Below are 15,617 nucleotides of genomic sequence, written 5' to 3' on the forward strand. Positions count from 1 at the left end.
TAAAATTTTAGAGAAAATTTTAATCCTTATAATTTCTCGAATATTATATTCTTAAATGTTTAAAGTTTCGATTATATTTTAAAATATTATTGTAATCTAGGTCAGATTTTTTAGAAATTTATTTTTCTATATATAACTTTCACGTTTCAAACTATATATTCATCCAAATTATAAGAAGATATGTCATAGTAAAAATGTGGATGATATTTTTCACTTCAACTTGCTAGTGTGTAGAGAAATATTTCTCTTCAGATAGTGTTGCGAGCATCGGTCATGTCTGCGGTATAAACGCAGCAGGGGCAAAAGAGGAAGAGATTAAGAGCTAAGTCCTTATATTTTTTTTCTTCTCTACTCATCATCAATGTTAGTAACATAATCACCCTTCTTGCTAAACCTTTTTTAATTTTTAAATTTATAAATCTTCGATAAATACAAAATTTATTTCACGACAACTCATGTTATTAAAGTGCAAATTTATTAGTCGTATGTAACATGTTGCAAATATTGGCTAGAGTAAAGCATTTTGCGAGACGTATGGAAAGATATAATTATTGATGCTTTTCGATTAATTCATTCATTTCCTGATAAAACTCATCGCTTAAAAATGATTCTATTCTATTCGACGTGCTATTGCATTATTTGTTGCTAATCAATTTTCAAGCGCGCGCAGAGACAATACTACTCGAAATGTTCATGCATTTTTGAACAGTATTGAAGAATAAGCGCCGTTCGTTTTCTCGAAAGGTCCACCTTCGGCCCGGAAGGTGGGATTCCGGTAATTCGGTCATGGAATGGATGGGTGACGACGAGGGAGCGAGAGGGACGATGAAGTGGGCCGGGTAAGGGGGACCAGGGTAGGGACGGGAGGGCGTTCCACGGCACCCTGCATGGGGTAGCTTGCAACCTCACGCGACACTAGAGCCATCTATATCCCTGGAGATTTATGAGTTCCTGGTGCAACGGCTGCTCGTAGCAACTACACGCTACACAATATCGGTATAGCGCCGGCGATGGTGATGCTGCCCCCTGTCGCGAGACGAGCGGCACTGTTGCTCCGCGGGGGTTTCGCGCACTCGCGTTCGTTCAACGCCGTTCCGGTGCAAAAAACTCGATCTCAATTCGAAACTCTCTCTCTCGCCGATCCTTCCACTTGCCCGTCAGTTAGGGCTCCGACCACATGCATGTATGCATCCATATAGATGTACCTGGCTCGCCGCCTCGAGAAATCGCATATTTCGTATCGCGCCGCGGTTTCTATACACGTGCGTTATAAATTGACGTATCTTTTCAAAGGCTATTATGTATGTATATTTGAATATAAAATGTGATAATAATATTTTACTTATCGATACAATTTTTGTAACTTTTTTTTGTATATTAAACAATTCATTCTAGTAATGGAAAATATAATAATAATTAAAAGATGTTAATCACGTATATATTATTATTAATATATATATATATATATATATATATATATATATATATATATATATATCGATATTCGACTGTTAATAAAATATAGAGGATAGACAGTTGTTACATATAATTAAAAGTTTAATGGCGGAGTATCGGCCTTGATTTTCATTCACCATCGGCCAAGCGTAGAAAATAGCGAGTCGAGATTTTCGAACAGCCCCCCAGACACAGCCGTCCGTTCACACTCCCCGTGTGATATTCTGCAGGGGTAACCGATGAGCATAGTCAGGGGTGGGAATTTACCCGGCGTGGTGCTGCTATGCGGGGGCACGAAACGACGGCGACGACGATATGAGTACTGGTATCTACCTCTACCTATGCTTCTGCACTCCATCCCGCTTTTCCCCAACCCCTTGATGCGGCCGGTTTACGAGCAACCTGTGGTAACGAGAGCGATAGATAATAACTGCTCCCTGCTCAATTCCACCCCTCTCTTGCCGCTCTTTCTCTTTCTCTTTCCCTTCTCTCTTCCTCTCTTTTCTAGACACACAGCCACGTGTGCATATACATATAAAAATTAATCGTTATTATTTTTTATTTCTTGCGATTTCTTTCCTCGAATATGTTTCCCACTCTGATTAAATAGATTAAATATCAACATTATATTAAAAAAAAAAAAAATTAAATTTTTTTCTTCAACATGACTTATTCAAATAAACAGCAAAAAGAAAGTATGGTGCAATTGACTTTTGTGATAGATATTTTCTTACTGTTGTGTATCTATCGTGCGTAGGATGTTTTAATACTACAACGTTTTCGATGCTTTCACGAAATTATGATTTAGACGTTTCTTATTTCTCCATAGAGAAAGTGCCCCGGCGAATTACGCGAAATAAACGACGTTGTTTTGCAGCGCCATATCGAGAATCGTGTTTCTGGTTTTTGCGAGTTTTAAGTATGAGAATTTATGGCGGCTTAAAAACTCTAGCTTCCTTCGGAAATCCTGATAAATGCGCGCAGGAAGGACGCTTAGGTATGTACGCCAGACTCAGTTTTAGAGCGTCGCGTACTCCTGAAAAGGCCAAGTGATTCTAGGCCGAACTGCAAACGACGGCGTAAATGAGATACACACAAGTGTGTGTAAACAATTTCTGAGTAACAAGGGTTGCTCGAATCGTGAAGAGAATTCTGGAGAACTGTTTATCGTCCAAAGTAATATCTTATTAGCATTGATTTATTTATACGTAACGATAGCGAAAAAAAATAAAATCTATTTAAAAATCAAAATTTAAGGACATTTCAAATGAATAATTATTTTTATATACATCATATAATGTCATATAAATAAGATCGAATCAAATAACCTGTGTCTGTAAAATTATTCGATTTTATTTATTTTTTTTTTTCTTCTTTTCGACTCAGAATTTTATATATGGCAATCAATATTTTCATTTTTTAAACGTGGCTATAATATGTAATTGTAAACGGAGGAAAATGGAAAGAAAATTGGTAATGTAGAGTCTCGCTGGTTCTCATTCCCCATAAGACCTTCTAGATAAACCCCTTTCGCTCTTAACGTGAACTATTGATATCCCAATATACCAACACTGCGAAAGCTGAGGCTCAACGTGCATGTAACCGAACGAGGCACCATGTGCATTCATTCTATTACAAAAGAAGCTGAACCAGCGCTCATGGCTCGACCCGTCGCGTCCCTACATGCTGTATATATGAATGTCCCAAGTCGAACTTTCAAACATTCGGTCTCACATGATGCGATTTTGCTCTCCAAAAAGAAATGATGACGACTATAAGTTAAAAAAAAAAGTTTGGATTCTTTTAATAATAATAATCGGACAGAATGCTGTAAATAATATTTAATAATTGCTAAATTTTTAATTATCTGGTAAAATTACTTTTCATGTATATATTAAAATATAATTTTTTCCGCATCTTATTTTCACAGAATATTATATTTGTTTTGTAATTGCTTATTATTGGAAAAAAATCAATGTCTTCTTTAATGCATAATATTTAATTTTACGTTGATAATAAAACATTCGGATACATGTGGAACATGTATAAGCTAACTCCGTCGTTTCTGTTTCTGTTTCAGGTGAGTGGCAGGCTGCACCCGCTGTCTCTGCAATGCCAAATAGATGGTCGATGTGCGTATCTGTCGATCGTCAATTTATCGGTTGCGGCGAATCGGATGCTGCACCCGGTGAGTGACGAACCTCCCCTCCCCCCTACCCCTACAGCTACCTCCCGTAGCTCACTTTGACCGATATGCTCCCAGACCAATCAGTATCCAAGTACACACAGTATCATCCGTATAAGCCTAGCGCTGTTGTAGTCGTTCCCCTTTCTGGTCTCTCTACCTGTAGTTTCTGCTTTGGTGCAGTAGCATGTAGATAGGGGTTGAATTATCGAGGCCAATCAGCCAACGTCCGCGGATCCGGGGTGTCGTTTGCGAAAAATCGACCGAAAACAGAGTCACATTCTCGACGTACATTGCGATAGGTGTACGCAGATTAAAAACTGAAATACGTAAGGAAAAGGCTACAACTACTTATAGGGTTAAAATATAGGACGTAGGAACATTTATAATTCTCTCGATGGGCAAGATTGAGTCGATTAACGTTCGTAACGGAAGCACGACTCTTTTTTTCCTAACTCAATGTACAAAATTATCACGTATCTTTACAATTCTTCTCATTTTTCTTTGTTTCATACGTTCTTTCTCGCACTCGATAATGCGCACTCGATATAGCTTTGCGACAAGAGAGAGAGAGAGAGAGAGAGAGAGAGGAAGAGAAAGAAAAAAAGGAATAGAGAGAGTAAAGTAGAACGATTGCTATTGATGTTACGTTTTTGTTATTTTTTTTTTATTATCTGCGTGCGAAGCAATATGAGAAAGCGTTTATATCGTTACCAATACAGCTTTTGCTAATGGTAACTTTCGCTCGTTTGTTATAAAAAGACTGTTTTATTTCATTTCGCGCGTTATTAATTAGAGTTATATTATTCGAAAACGTATATAATGGCAGCAAGCAAGATTAATCATAACGATACGATATTTTCGATTGGTACAAAATATATATGTTGATATTCGGTAATATTTTATCAATATTATATAGAAAAGTTTATATGATGTGCGTCTGCTTAAGTACCTGTTAAAGTGGTCAAGAGTGCGCGGTCTCGAGACGGATATCCCTTTCGAAATAAATTCGGAAAAAAATTTTTCTGAAAAAAAAATCCCCCTCCCCCTCCCCTTTCTTTATCAACGTCGGTCCGAGAGAGAGAAGCAAAACGAAGATGGACATTACAAACGAATATTATAATGTACGTATTTAGTACGTAGACGCCTGTTCTGTGTAAAGAGATCTGTGGCGCTATCTCCTATACAGTAACTTTATTCTAGTTAAAATGAATGTATACGAATAGCCGCTAAAAAAACAAAGGATGTGAGAGAGAGAGAGAGAGAGAGAGAGAGAGAGAGAGAGAGAGAGAGAGAGAGAGAGAGAGAGAGCGAAAGAGTAATACATAAACGCAGTATTTCTAAGAGGTATGTAATGTTAATAGTTATTTATTTTGTGGATCTCGGAACAGAAATGATACATTGCTCTGCTGTGCTATGCGTTATCAATTAGGCACGTAGTCCTATTAGGAATAGGCGTTACCTTATGCGTAGTGGTAGTTATTTGTGTAAATGTTTCGCGTGGTAAACTTCTTCCTTTTTGTAATATACTAGAATATTAATTATTTACAAATTTTTTGAATCCTGATTGTATGTACTCCGACAGCGACCAGGGCCGCATTAGCTGCCTATGATTAAGATTATATTCCGGCGTTCTTCGGGGCGGTTCGAACGCTATTGTAACATTACATTGATTATACGATTGCTAAAAAAATAATAAATGCGATGTAAACTTAATCACACGTCTTACGCTTCATTGTCTGCGGCCCTGGCCGTAGCAAGTCAATCCCGCACTATCATCCACTTTCCCTCGATCCCTCGTCGTCTATTATTCCTGGGTGAGTCTCGCGAATCAGATTTTATATACGAGTATGCGCGATTGTCGCCTCTCTCTAAATAACGTGTCGCGGGTAGGAATCGACTTTTATAGCGACGACGGTGTCTCTTTTAATCGTTAACGAGGATATATCTTTCCCATCGAGCATCCACGATATATTTATTATCGACGAAAATATTACGAGCGACGCGTACACACAATACATACACATTTTTCCGACGGGATCGTTATCAATTCTTTAACGATATCGCGATGCGGCGAACGTGCGGCGCTTGCTTTACGGCTTACTTAAAAAGCACTCGTTACGCGGCGTCATCGCGGTTACAGGATGTGGAACCGCCTTAACGGGCGCCACGTTGATCCGGAGTTGAGCTTTCCACGGACAGCCATAAGTCTCGCGACGCTCCGGGATATTAATATGTTATTGCGGAAAGACTCCCTCATGAAAGTCGACAAGGACTGCAAAAATATGTCCCGCGCGTCTCGACGTCTCCGGGGGGTGGCACACACCCGTAGGATGGTGGATGCCCCGCTATCGTTCGCTATTCCTACATATACGCACAACATAAGCGCACACATAGCCGTGCGACTCACACGTATAGGCGGAAGCCCTCGTTACTATCGTACACGTAGTAGCGGGGAGCGGTTGAAGGGGTAGGGGGGAAGGGGAGGGTAGAATTCAGCAGACGCCATTTGTATTAATGAAGCTCCCGACAATGGTGCACGCCCGATGAATTATGTACCTATGTTCGAACCGAACGAAGGTACATAACCGATCTAGGCGTAAGTTTGCTATTGGCCTCACGCAACACTTCCTATTCTCTGATCCTTAGTTATAACTTCGTGAGATCCCTGGCCCCTTAATCTAAACGTGAAGCTGATTCCGCTGATTTTCGAAAATCGCATTTCAGAGATCCGTATAAGCTTTTATATTAAAGCCCGATTTATTTTAAATTTAAAAAATAAAAATTAATGTTTTATTTTAGAATAAAAATGTATAGTGTCAATATTTATGTGGATATAAAGATTCTAAATTTTACATTTTACGCGTATCTTTTTTTGAATTAATAATTTTGAAAATATATCGCATACCGTCAATTAATAATTTTTAAAATGTATATTAATGTCATCTAATCATATGCGCGATACTTCTAATTCTATGGTGTAATAAATAGATTGTATTTTCGAAAGTTTAATACATTAACGTCGACCGACGAATAAATGAAAAATCACATTTTTTTTTTGACCGGTAAAAAAATATAAATTGGATCAAAACCGGGGAGAAGGGGTGGGGCATTAGCTGCGTAGCTACAATCTATTACGCGAAAAGACGTAGCGAGGCATCCATCTCGGCATGGCGCGGATAAAACGACCGCTTTACTTTGGATTACAGGGGAAGCAATTTACAGCAGGCGCAAGAGCACCTGTTCGTTCTTGAGGAGATGGAAAGGTGGGGACGCGCGCACAACGCGAAGGGTAGTCTTTTAAGGGTGTGGGAATAGCGTGCTTTGCAGACGTTGCGGTAATTGAATCCCAGTAAGTCCCTCTATATAGGTGTATCTACTTAAATGTATAACACTACTCTCCTCCATCCGCACCATTTTTCTTTCGCTTCTTTAATCTTTCCGCCTCTCTTCTATCTCGCCGTGCAATGATTTTTCCTTTGTCGACGGTTAGATATATTGTAAAATATTTTTATTCGCGCGCATTTCGCCGTTCCGATGAACCTACTTGACGCGTCTTAAATAAATTATTTTTTTTTTACATTCTTGTAATTACAAATTTATTTCCCGTGTATTTATTTCCTACGATATATTTCCTACAATATATTATATCACAAATACACACCCGTGTCACTAGAGTTAAAAACTCTTATCTTTTCGTTTCTACAAAAGGAATTCCAGCAATGGGTTGAACCGTGCGAAAACTCATTCTGCCATACTCCTCGAGGAGTCTACTATCCCGGCAACGAAATCCTGATGTACGAGCTTCACGTTTCAGCAGCTCCTTGGCTCGGGCCGACTGATATGAATGTGTTAGGTGTAGATGAGCCTAGCGTGCTCCGCCCTCATATAATTACTTCACGCTTCTCTCTCCGTAACCTGGTGCCCTCGGATACTACTCTCTTCCTCCCTTCCCTTCTCTCTCTTTCTCTCTCTCTCTCTCTCTCTCTCTCTCTCTCTCTCTCTCACACACACACACACACATTTCTCTCTTTCTTGTCAGTGGTGTTCTAGCGGTGTTTCTATATCGTCGTGCTCTTGCACGGTGGTTTGCCCGTAGTTGCATGCACCGCTCGCAAATACCATCGTATCCCGTGCGCTTGGTATAACATGGGGGTCGGAGGAGGATTCAGTCGGGTTTGAGGGGGTGTTGTGCAAAGGGGAGGTTATTAGGCAACGCAGCACCTCATCCCTCATCCACCGTAACCGCGCCGCAGCGTGTATTATGTAACAACACGGAAACGAACTGTGAGGCGGTTGGTTGGCCGAAAGAGAGATAGAGAACGGTCGCGTAGGATAGAGAAAGAGAAACTATGCGAAAGCCTCGCTGATGTTACTCTCTTGCTGCTACAAATATTACACGTATTCGTAACGATGCGCTCGTAACTCTCGGTTAGTATCTGTTATTTCCACGAGTGCTGAATCATTTTCGATTTGAGCACAAATCATATATTTCGGCAGGCTAGTTAAGTTTTGGTATATTAAACTTAGACAGGAGAAGGGATATTAAGTCTTTTTAACAGATTTTTAACGTTTACGTTCTTCATTCTATTTTGTATATAAAATATTTTTTTTTTTCGTTAAAATATTTCACTATATTTCAATTTATAAATATTTTGTCAGAAATAAAAAAATTGATTTACAAAATCGATAACACACTAGATATAATCGTATATACAATATTTGTGTTCTTGTCTACATTATTTCTTTACTATAGGAGGCAATATAATTTCTTAGAATAAATTCGCTCTGTGAACAAATCTCGTTCACCAATATACGAATCTGAAACTTTAATAATAGCTGCTAAGTTTTGAACGCATACATCTCGCGGCATTATCAGAAATCTTAATTTACAATTGAGTTCTGGCGGTTTAACGGACATTTTGCGGCCAATATAATGTCTAATAATTCTAATAATTCGCCGGTTTAGAGATGAATGGTGGGAGGGAGGGGTGGTGGCGCATAGGGTGAGAACGTTCCCTGGAGCCGTGCCCGGGAAGGTAGGGAAGTGAAACCGAGAGATGAGATGAGCGGAGAGAGGGAAGGAGGATACGGAGAGAAGGAGGTGTAGGAGCGAGGGAGAAGAGAAGAAGGAACAGGTCGAGACCGAGGGTATGGGCCGAGGAAATGGAGGGAAGGCCAATTAGAGGGCGGGAAGATTTATCTGCGGGCGACGGGTGTGCGGATAGTAAGGGGTAGGTTGGTCTCTTCTGCCTAGTGCACTTGTATTATTTCTTGGTTGGACAACCCCGTTCAAGACAACGGCGACGTCCAGCTGCTATTGGCTGTTCCTGATCCTTTAGGAATTAATTGTTGATTTAATTTCGCGTTTTCAACTGCATAATCTGACTTTATTATTTTTATATTTATTACGATTGTAATTAATTGTACACGGTATACATCTATATCGGAATTTAATTCATCGAGTACATTAATTTTATTTTATATTACTTTAGTTTGTTATCAAAATTGGAAAAGAGGACTTTATAAATAAATATTATTATTTAATCTTGCAAAATTTAGTCGTAAAAGCATGCAGTGCGCATTGTACAAAGAAACATTTTCAGGCAAAGCTGCGAATCGTAAATTATTTTAATAAGGACTTTGACATCTTAACTGTCTAGATGACGAGATCAAAGCGTTTTCTAGGTGATGTCAGTTTCTTTCAGTATTTACATGGAGAATACCTCCTACTAAATATACGAGAGACAATTTTATCTCGGTACTGGGAAGCGATGTCTCGATGTTTTTATAGAGTCACGAAATTAGAAACGTGAGCTCTGTAGAAAAAATCAAATATATGAAAAGTTGTACATGCGTGTCTGGTTTCATTTAGTCTTAATTTTTTTAATTGACGCACTAGAAACTGATATATATATATATACATAAAAAATAAAACATAATAGATAAACGTATTAAAAAAAAAACTAATATAAAACAAAATATTAAGCCAAAATATTTCTTACAATCTTAATTGTATCAATTCTATTTTTATATTATTAAATTAATGTAATAAAAAATTAGAATATAATATTTGCATGTTGTATAAAAATCAAATGCAAAAGCTACTCCTTTTGATTGTATCGAAAAATACATGTATTATGCATTAAAATAAATCTTTTGATGAATTGTAATGGGCATGTAACGGAGATAAAAATAAATCGCAGTAACACCTTGGACCTCGAGATTTTCTACAATAGTAGAGAACCTTGGAGATCTTTGAATTATATTTATAGTCTTTTATCAAATTTTTAGTTTACTACAAAAACCTTGAGATATTTATAGAGAAATGCGTATCTTTTTGGAACTATAATAATCCGTGACGTTAACGGGACTAACTAACCAAAAAATGTTTGCGGAAGCATAACAATGTAAGTGATCGGACAGTCACGCATTGAAAATTTTTTTTTTTGTTCGAAAAACGGTTCTGTATTTCCCTAGAATTGGAAAGAAATAGGTCGCATTCCTTCTCTCTTTCTCTTTCTCTCGCCCTCGCTCTCTCTACAAGGTTGTTCCACTTTTAACATTGCTTTGAAACGAATCGTGGATCTCGTAAATCTAAGACTACGTGGCAGATAACTTTTTGTCGGCTTATTTTACACGCCACAAGAATTTTTCTTTTCCTTACAGCACAAGTCTATTGTTGCTTTGTTAAATAGTATAAATTAAAAAAAAGTTGATTAAGAGATATACTCTTTCAAAAAGTTTGATATACCTCCTTTATATAATAATTTGTTTTAAGTTTAATAATTTATAATATTATTAAATATAATATATGTAAACATATTTTGTTACATATTTTTAAAAATATTAATTTTCACTTACATTGTGTGGAAGAACTAGTCATTTAACGGCTTCCTTTTATTTATTAACTTTTACATTAATACTTGATTTTTTAATTATTGTATATATTGATAGAATTTAGTCTAATATATCTTTCAAAAAAAGTATTTTCCAAGATTTCTCTGAAAAATTTCTCATACATCCAAGATTATTATAAAATGACACGTTAATACAAAATGGCAGACGAGTCATCACCCTTGCCTCTACCTAAATTCGACGCAAGGGTGCAAGAAGAAAAATAAATGGTATTCATTCACCCTCCGGATAGAAAACGGAGAAGTAGCTGCAATTGTGAAACAAAAGGCACGATAATCGTATTCGCTCCCCAGGGAGCGTGGAAGGGTGTGCGTAAGAGGGATGAGAAATGTAACGGGAGTTCATATTAAAGCGCGAAGAAATGTCACGTTAATTTGTAATCGCTTTTGCGGTTGGCTGATAGCCGCGCCTCTATTGAGTGAGATCTCGAGTCACGGCAAAGGGCCGGTCTTACTACCACGGCCAGAGAACTCTGTAGGGGAGACCATGATGGTTATGCAGATCAACGTGGGGTGTTGCGGTGGCTGACAGCGGTATAATAACTTGCCCCCAGCATCGCATCGTTTTGAAATAACGCTGAAATAAAGCATAACCCTTCTCCTCCCCCTCAACGTTTCGTACATAAAATTGTTCGTACAAATACCATGGCGAGCGCTGTGACGAAAACCATGATTATTTTCTAAACTGCAACGTCGCACGTAACAATACTCGGCGGAGGGTAATTTTGCACGGTAACGAATTTTATCTGGTCGAGAAATAATACATACGAATTGCAGTTGTAAAAAGCGCAATTTTTTTTTTTTTTTTTTTTTTGTTCAATCTTTTATCGCGGAAGCCTACTAACAGTAAGAAGTTTCAATCTGCGAATAGATGGCAGTTCGCCAAAGGAGAAAGGATAAATGTTCGTTTGGTGAGTTTGGAGTTAGATTTCCGTGTCTGTGCCGAAGGAAAGAGCGGTGGGTCGGAGGGAGGGAGGGAGGGAGGGAGGGGGCGAGAGATAGAAAGTCAACTGGCAACAGCGTGCACGTGATGTATCGCAGCATCGAGCATTCGAGCATTGGCCGAAGAAGAAAAAGATCGAGAAACGAAAGAAGTTAAAGTAGAGGACGGTGAACCGGGTTCGGGCGACGAGCGGGGATGGTCGAGTCGATCCTCGGGTGGCGAAGAGAGAAAGGGAAAGAGAGAGAGAGAGAGAGAGAGAGAGAGAGCGCGCGAGAAGAGCGGAGGGAGAGGGGGAGAGAGAGGCAGCTACTTGGGCCACCGACTAGGAAGGAGTAAAATAAGGGGTTGCTCGGCGCCGCCGCCCCATGCTTGGCTTGCAAACCGACTTCCGTCCTCCGCGCGCGAGTATTCAGACGCCGGCGGCGTTTTTACCAGGACGAAGCCCGGGCTCGAAAAAAGAAGCGAAATATATAGAGCGCCGCGCGCCTCTTCGAGCTCTAGCGTCGCGGGCTTTGGCTACTAGAGCCAGCCAGCCAGCTATCACACAGCCTCTCGTTCTGTATACACCCGTATACGCGACGGGACGGAGTCTATAATATATCTCTCGCCTTATCTGCCGCACGCTGTTTACTGCCCGATAGACTCCGCAGATAGGAGAACCCTGTATCACCGCCCCGCGAGAGAAAGAGAGAGAGGGAGAGAGAGAGAGAGAGAGAGAGAGAGAGAGAGAGAGAGAGAGAGAGAAAGAGAGAGAGAGAGAGAGAGTCACTTACTTTTATATATGTTGTTACTTACGTCAGTGAGGAGAGCACGTGCGGGAGGGAATCCGTGAGACAAGTTAGAAAATACTGATGGCCGGAGTGAGATACGACGACCGTCGCCGTCGCGGCTCCGCGTAAGCTACGGGCCTCTCTTTGTGCTGGAAATTCTCGCTCGTCCGTCATGAAAAATGATTTGGCCGAATCTCGGCATATATTGCGTGCCCGCTCTTTGATACTACTATCGTCGTCTGATCTGCTATGAAAACCTACTACTATGAAATCTTTTGAAAATTATCGGCGTTTTCATTCATCGACTAGCAACGCTTAATTTGACACTTCAATAATTTTTTTTATATTTTTTTTTTGTAATTTAATGCGTAAATATTCTGATTGCATCTAAATCGATATTTCCACATGCAACAATTTTATTATAGATATAAACAAAAGTGATGTGACAAAAAGATCGCGTATTGAAAATTAAAAATCTTTCTGTTTTTCGTTATTAAAATTTTAGTAGACGATCAAGTGTTGTTTTGCAAATTTTTATTATGTTTCGCTCGCAATATGCTTAATGTCGTTGACATTTCTCGTGGAGCAATACATAAATTGAGAATTTGTCAGCAAGTAATTAGAATCATATACTTTATTATCCCTTGTAGGTTTTCTAAGTAGCAATCTCTTCTATCTGCGTGAATAAATGTCACATGAATGAATTTCTTCTTTAAACTACGTTATTTATGAGTTCTAGTCCGTATTCCCGATATTTTCCGAATTTATTACGAATTTAATACTGGATTTTGGTGAACGGCACTTAATCACTGTTTTAGCCTGCAAAGTTTCGTCGTTAATCTCTCGCTTCTCGACTGATACGATTCAGCGTTTTCGCGTTGCGCGCGACATATAACGGGGAACGCGTACAGATTATATATGCCGTGTCTGAGTGAACTAAACTAAAGCACAAATAAAGAAAACGGAAAGCTTCGAACATCATGTACAGTGGCGGAGTAAGTATCAAAGATACACAACGAAGGGACAAGCGTTTGTCCTCGCACCGGAACTTTCTTCGTTCCGGCTGCAGATTGACGAGCCAAGTTTTCTCGTCTCTAGAATTTGGGTCGGGATACACCTCTCTTCTTTCTTTTCGTTTCCTTTCTTCCTCGTCGTGTCTTGCTTAGTCTTCATCCCCACCTTCTTCTACGCTGTAGCTTCCAAAGCGAACTCTCTGGGCCCTTGGTAATTTCGCGGCAAGTTTTTCTTGCTTGACGTTCGGTGCCTCATGAAAGTTTGATGACGAAAGCAGAAGTTAAGAAACTGCGTCGTACTGTTTGGAGGTGTATCAGTGCCACGTTTCCGCGCAACGAAGTGACTTGACTTTATGCGTATAAAAAGTCTTCTGCGAATAACTTATTTGTGCAGTAAGAAATAACAATTTTTTTTTTTCCCCCATATAAATCTCTGGTAGAACGTTTCGCGGACGTGAAATAAGAATGCAGTTAAGAATGACTACTAGCGCGACTGTATATTTTACATAAAATATATAGAATTAAAAAGTTCCACGATAAATCTCTCAAGAGCGCGCCACAGTTTGCGACATGCGAATTAAATCGAAATTCAAAAGCCATCTTCGCGAGAGACAAGCGCCATATTTGGCGTAGAGAGGAAGAGACAGGCACTGGGGTGAGAAGGGAGACCCTTGAAACGTTCCGTTTCTCCCCGTTCTCACCGGAAGGGCCACTCGGAGCAGCTGTTATCCCGCCGTTGATCGCACTTTGTTAAACCAACGGGGGAATAAGTCGAAGCAAGTTTTTCCTATCTCGTAACGTTCCCACCCTTTTAACTGTCGATTTTTGGAAGATAGAAGTTTCCTCAGTGCTACTCGAGCATGCGGTCAAATCCTAGTGCATCGTGATTTTATTTCTTGTATGTTTAATTTCTAATTCTTTGCAATCAACTCTTTAGGAGTTGAATTTTATACATTTTCTTTCGTTGACATAGGATAAAGTGTTTTGTTAAGTAATAGTGTGTTTCTGTTGAACATCTAATGTAGACTAGTGTTGATTTGGATTCGATGCGTTGAGTAAATAGACGAACAAATTTTTACAGTGTTCTGAAAAATAAAAGGGAATCTTTTTTGAGCTAATGCGCTGCCTTCTGTATATATTTACAGAATGGCGCCAAGGAATTGTCTGGACTCTCATCATTTATGAATCATCACCAGTTGGCAGTATCAGCTTTTGGAGTTAAATAAAATCTAATTCACAATTAACGTGTGTAGAAAATATTCGTATAATTGTACAGTTAATATATTTATATACGTTAGGAAAATTGCTGTAAGTATATTTTTTTTTCTCACCAAAAGAAAACACATGTATGCGTTAGTCATACAGAAGAAAACGATAAATTAAATATAAAATATGTTCGTTATATTACTTAATTCAATAAATTATTATTATTATTACAATCGAGTAATTTATTATTTGTAATAATGTTGCATTTGACGAAATTTTTTTTACAAAAGTTTTCATTTTCGAAAACAGCAGTGGAGCGCAGAATCTTTCACGAATTTCTTTTGCGTAACTTTGTTAATAACGTCTTGACTTGATAAAGAATGGATTGTGAATATCTGAAATATGATAATAAATGTGAAATATCATGAGGACCCCGCGGAAAGTGCCCGGGTAGCTTGCGATCCCTCATCGTACAAAGCCTTCGATAAGGCCGCTATTGGAATCTCGATAGAGCAGGTGGAACGAGCGAGGCGCAGAGGAAAGGCGGGGGGGGGGGGGAAGTGGGGTTGAGCTGGAGATCGGATTTGAACCGTCTCGAGGGAGAAGGGCGAATAGAGGGACCCTCAGGATATGAGGAGCAGAGAAGAAGGAAGATTTTGACGGTATTTGTGCACGTTTCGGCTCATCTGTGTGCTTGTACACGCGTCTCTGCGTGGGTGTCTTGGTTCTCCGGGGATAAAATGTAGATGGATGAGCCATAGATTTATACCAATCCCCGTAATATCGTATCTACGCGGAGCAGAAGAGAGGGGATGGCACGAGGACGAAGGGTGAAGAGTAGTTAGAGGGGTCTGTCAACGCGACGCCATGATGCATTGCGATCAGCTGCTGATAGCACACCAAAGATTTATTAAAGAGCTATTTACGGTCTGTTTCTGCCGCGAATGGTCAACGAGAAAGAAAAGAAGTGCGCATATATGTAGCTTATTTTGACGTAACTTCCTATTCAGATCTATCACTGCGGTGCAAATTATGAAAAATATTCGTAAAAGGGTTCCTAAATAGAGATTATTACATAAAGTTGATTTATTAACGTAAAATATTATTTACGTAAATGATTAAAGTAAT

The 15,617-nt window shown here is 39.2% G+C and overlaps 2 protein-coding genes across 9 annotated transcripts in view; one reads left to right on the forward strand and one right to left on the reverse strand.

The window, feature by feature from the left end:
- The window catches only part of Ubx (ultrabithorax), a 103,497-nt gene extending 88,460 nt beyond the window's left edge, over positions 1 to 15,037 (forward strand). For 2 of the 3 annotated variants that reach the window (XM_072898088.1, XM_072898090.1), the window contains one exon: positions 3,536 to 5,356. The gene's annotated coding sequence lies outside the window, so the exon portion shown is untranslated. Of the gene's footprint in view, positions 1 to 3,535; positions 5,357 to 14,428 lie in introns of those variants that run through there. The other variant, XM_072898089.1, reaches the window with a different exon arrangement.
- The window catches only part of LOC140668775 (uncharacterized), a 185,125-nt gene that overhangs the window by 160,415 nt on the left and 9,093 nt on the right, over positions 1 to 15,617 (reverse strand). The window lies entirely within an intron of this gene.

The sequence above is a fragment of the Anoplolepis gracilipes genome, chromosome 8, assembly GCF_047496725.1.
Source record: "Anoplolepis gracilipes chromosome 8, ASM4749672v1, whole genome shotgun sequence".
NCBI lineage: Eukaryota > Metazoa > Arthropoda > Insecta > Hymenoptera > Formicidae > Anoplolepis > Anoplolepis gracilipes.